The sequence below is a fragment of the Grampus griseus genome (genome assembly GCF_964374135.1).
Source record: "Grampus griseus genome assembly, chromosome: 16".
Taxonomy (NCBI): domain Eukaryota; kingdom Metazoa; phylum Chordata; class Mammalia; order Artiodactyla; family Delphinidae; genus Grampus; species Grampus griseus.
The window spans coordinates 43,728,065-43,733,541 of record NC_139010.1 but is presented as its reverse complement, the minus strand read 5'-3'; the positions used below and the strand labels follow the sequence as shown (position 1 = coordinate 43,733,541).

Sequence of the window (5,477 nt, the reverse complement as noted above, 5' to 3'; positions counted from 1 at the left end):
CAGAGTCTCAGGATACTTCCATCCTGTGGTCACACCAACACCTGGCTCTCAAGTTCACTCTAGTATTTGTTTCCATTCCACCCAGACAAATGAACATAGAATCATGGAAAGAAATTTTTAACTGTGTGCATAACTCACTGACTAGAACTCAGTCACATGACCATTCCTAATTTCACTGGAGTCTTAAAAATGTAGTGGAGCTATGTTTCCAGGAAGAAAAGTTAGCAGGTTTGACATCAGCTAGTAGTCTCCTCCATAAAGTGTATATGTAAAGCCCCATTATTTGATTAATTAGTAGTAATTGCAACTGCTAATTTAAGCCTTTGATGCCCTTGAAAATTAATAAAATAAAAGTATACTTCAAAGGAAAAAAAATAAAGTAATATGTGTGATTCAGAATATTAACATTTGTGGAGCTAACCAACGTTGAAACAAAGAGGCATTTCAACCTTTCACTTGGTGATGACCTACCTAGGAGAACATGCCTCTTGAAAAGAATTTTCTTCATCCCTCTCCAGAAGAGAAGAGGAAACACAAGAAGAAGTACCTGGTGCAGAACCCCAATCCCTACTTCATGGATGTGAAATATCCAGGATGCTATAAAATCACCACCATCTTTAGCCATACACAAACAGTAGTTTTGTGTGTTGGCTGCTCTACTGTCCTCTGCTAGCCCACAGGAGGAAAAGCAAGGCTTACAGAAGGATGCTCCTTCCAAGGGAAGCAGCACTAAAAGCACTTTGAATCAAGATGAACAGGAAACCATCCCAATAACCACATTTTGGATTAAAAAATAAAACAGGCATTTCAATATACAAAAATGAAAAGTGAACTACCTTGAGTAGACAGCAACAAGGCATCTCTCCAAAGAAAAATGTCTTTATTTGACTAAGCTAAGGTTAAATAACCTTCACTAGAGAGAATCCCAAAGCAGGAGAGTGTGCTACATAAAAATGTTTGTTTGTTCTTTTCTTACACAATATCACTTTGCATTCCAAATACTCCAGCTAATCTCATTAAAGGTTGGTGAGGGGAAGGGAGTAAAGAGAGAATTTAATTCAGCATGTAATTATTGTTGAGTGGAAGACCATTTTTTTTCAATAAATGAGTAAACTATGAATAATGTTTCACATACTAATTGAAAAACTTCAAGTGAATCAATATTAAAAAATATCCAATTGCTATGTATACCCATATGCCTACTGCAGACACAAATTGAATGAGCATTTTCTGACTTCCTGAGAAATTATCTATCTATATCAAAATATGTATCTATAGATTCATATCCATAAAATATGTGTGCATATCTACAAATTCTCAAAATATTCTGAAAATATTTATGAAACTCAATATCAACAAAAAAAGAATCACATTTAATAGATGAAAGACAAATATGGGCTGAATTGAGGTACCCTCAAAAGCCAGAATTAGATTTTACTCTAAAATCTTAACTAATAAAATGTGTATCGAAAATACAGGATTAGCCATAAATGAGAGTAAAACAAGATATTGTGAATAAGTGAGTAATGGACTAGTTTGGTAAAGTTCAGCACTTTAATTCCTATGATATAAGGATTCACTGCTTGCTATGCAGAAAACTGGTTTATGTTCTTCACGTGAGAAAAATAAAAATGGTAGAAAAGTGACCAATCATGAGAGTGGGGGGTGGGAAGAGTGTGTTGATTCTGCTCATTTAGCATGGTTCAAGATTCAAAGTGGATGGAGTTCTGGCCAATCCAACATTAGCAATCTGATTGCACAGGTTAGGCTTTACCTGAAAGATACTTAAATCAGCTAATTGATTCCTTGTTCTCCACTTAAACTTCTTAAGAAGGTTTCTTCCAATGTATTTTCCCTACAGAAAGAGAATATGCTAGAGAAGCTGAATTAAACATTCTGATTCACTTGACAGATTAATTTCTCTGTGTAAATGAACAATGACATTTTCATTCATACATATCAGTGGTTTATACCCATCAGTTGCTGTGAATATGAGTCTGTGCACAGAGACAGCTTTCCTCTTAAATTGCAAACAAACTGATCCTGGGAGACTGTTATCCATTCCTTGAACTGTGATGAATCCACCAAAGCAAATGCTACTGGGTTTCTGAGCAGCCAGTCCCTCTTCCCCATGTGACATAACCTTGTTCTGGTGTACTTGTTTCTTGGAAAAGTTTTAATTGCTAATTTTTGTTTTGCTAATTGTCTAATTTACTTTAACCTCAACATTTAATTCTAGAATATTGTGAGATTGTTTAATTTATGGGTCATTAAGTTCTAGATGTTTTTTCCCTTTTTTTCTTGCTTCTTGTTTAAGGACACGAACATATAAAAGAAGATGAAGTACACATGAATGATTACTAAGTGAAATCTGTATATTTTTTATCTTACTGAAAGATTAGAGAGGTTGACTAATACTATTATATATGTACTTTAAGGGCTATTATTAATTTTCAATTATAGTACTTTTATATTTGCTCCCAATGTTATTTGCAATTTTTTGATCGTCAGAGTTGTTAATTAGCATATGTTTTATAGCATCATGGATCCTGATTCCAGAAGTATCAGGAGCTCTTTCAAGAAATTAGATGATCCATCACCACTGCCTTCATCCAAACAGACTATTTAAGGTAAATCACCTTTTCCATTTATTAGCTGTGAAACTTCTGGTAATCATTTTAAGTTTTCTGTCTTCAGTATGAGTAAGCAAGGCATTTGTAGGACTAAATATAGTACATAAGGTAAAACTATGCCAAAAATTTTTTGAAAGTGATTTTTGTATGCAAATGATAAATTTATTGCTAATGAGAGACATCAGATTTTTATAACCTTCCTAAACTAAATAACTGTCATGAGGTGATTATAATTATATGCATAAACCATAATTATTCATTGTATGATGTTGAGTCAACAGCAAATTTTCACATGTTTATGAAACATATTAATATTATGTGTATATTATCAATCAAATCAGTCTTAAATTTTAACTACATCTTCAATTTTTCCAAGATTAAATAAAAACTGTTTACAGGATAAATGTGACATGAAAATTTTGCTTTTTATATTCTCATGCTAAAACTTAAAATAATGTTAGTTCTTTAACACATTTCCAGAATGGCATTAACCTGATATTTTTCAAGATTAAATTTTATTAAAGAAACTTATGCATGTCCTAGTTTAGGATAAGCTTAAATGCTAAAATAAATCTCCCTAAGTTTAATGTTCTAAAAATAATTTAAGTTACTATCCTAGAGGACTACTAATAATTTTATGGTATTCATAAAAAAGAAAATACACTCTAAGTAAGTACAAAAAATGCCTGGAATTGTAGAACTAGTGCAAAATTCTTAACTTCAACTAATTATATTTTACTCTTGAAACTCAATAATACTCCATACAGGCTGAAGTCATTGATTTTCTGAGTTTACTTGCATAATATTTAGTTCTAAACTTAAATGTTAGACTTCATAAAATACAAGAAAATGGGCATTTATAGATGAAACATTTTTAAAAGATAGAGCTTATAAATTCATAAAATCTCAAGGATAGGAGAAACATTATCACATTTTATATAGCATTTTTCAAAAGTTGAGCATAAAAGCTACAACACAAAAGTCCCCAAAGAGAAAATCATACAGGTCATAGTAGCAAATAACAAATGAATAAATCTAGAAATTTATAGCAAATAGTTAAGGAAAAAAATCACTTTAGTCTGAAAATATATTCCCAGGTAAACATTTTGTCAAAAATTGTTTTGCAAAGCTACAAACCTCATATTTACACAGTTACAAACTGTGAAAATCTTTTGTCAAAACTTATGACAAAAGCTACTAGAGCTGTAATTAAAGATAAAGCCTTGGGCTTCCCTGGTGGCGCAGTGGTTGAGAGTCCGCCTGCCGATGCCGGGGACACGGGTTGGTGCCCCGGTCCGGGAAGATCCCACATGCCGCGGAGCGGCTGGGCCCGTGAGCCATGGCCGCTGAGCCTGCGCGTCCGGAGCCTGTGCTCCGCAACGGGAGAGGCCACAGCAGTGAGAGGCCCGCGTACCGTAAAATAAATAAATAAATAAATAAAAATAAATAAATAAAAAAATTAAAAAAAAAAAAAAGATAAAGCCTTAAATGTCAACTTTATTAAAAAAGAACATTTTAACAAAAAATAGACACTTGAACTCAGATAATTAAAACATGATGAATCCTAAGAAAAGTATGAGAAAGGAAATATAGTAATAAAGGAAAAAGTAGGAATAATTGAAAATTTAAAATAGCAAAACATTTACATTTTCTGAATAAAAAGTAAACTGTGCATTCCTATATTTATCTGTTTTGTACATGTATTTCTTCTGCCTGGGACTTATTCCTTTATCTTACCTCTGGAAACTTTGTACTCCTTTTCTATGAATCAACTGAATTACCATCTTCATTCTGAGAACTCCCTGATTCTTCGCTCATATACCTTGCATGTTCCTCATTAGAGGTATTGAAACATTGAATCTTTTGAATAAATGATTTTCTATATGATATCACCACACATTTCAAAGGAAAAATGTAGGATGTAACATATTAAGCAAGCAGTTGATTTTGTTGAAAAAATTACACATGTGTTAGTTTGAATTGGAATTTTAAAAATTGCGTTTAGTGACTGGCTATTGCTGATATATAGAAATACTATACCAAATTATTTGCTTTAATATTAACTGGCTTCTGAATTTTATTGGATTTTCTAGTTATACAATTATATTCAAAAAGACATCTCATTCTGCATATTCTAATTTCTTCATCTTTATATAAAAAGTCTTGATTATTAAGACAAATCAAAGGAAAATATTTGGATATAATCAATAATTAAGAGCATGCACACTGGTGTAATTTTGCCCAGATGTGAAACCTGGGTCTGCAACCTATCTACCACGTGACCTTGGGAAATTTACTTATCTCCTTTTTGCCTCAGTTTCTTCCCAGTAACTATCTTTTAAGGTGGGTTTGAGGTTTAAATGAATTAAAACTTGTTATATGCTTAGAATAGTGTCTGGTATTGTTTAACCTTTAAGGCAAATGTCTAAAAGACATAGGATAAAAAACATTTCAAGTATTTTTAAGAATTTTATGTGTTTATTTAAACTATACTCAATAAATACTGTTTAATTAACATTTCCACCACTTTTATTTGTGCAAACTTTACTTTCTCTGTCACATTCTATCTGCAGGACATTAGGCAGCTTTACTTAACATGTGTACACTTCAGGATCTTTATCTGTAAAATGTGGATTTTAATAGTACCATGCATATAGATTTGTGTATAAAAAATAGGATAATGGTAAAATAAGAAAGATTTTAGAACATTTTAAGCTTTCACCAAATGCTAAATAATGTTATTGACATAAGTGAGGCATTGAATATTTTATAAAGGTATTTCATATTGAAAACACAGATTAACCATTAATTTGTGTTGAGGCAACTGACCATTCATTACAGCTA

The 5,477-nt window shown here is 32.0% G+C and overlaps 1 pseudogene across 1 annotated transcript; it reads left to right on the top strand.

Moving 5' to 3' along the window:
* The first annotated feature begins 481 nt into the window (after window positions 1–481).
* Window positions 482–733, top strand: LOC309834443 (small ribosomal subunit protein eS27-like; annotated as a pseudogene). Its single transcript has one exon. The product of its transcript is annotated as a small ribosomal subunit protein eS27-like (transcript).
* The last annotated feature ends 4,744 nt before the right edge of the window (window positions 734–5,477 follow it).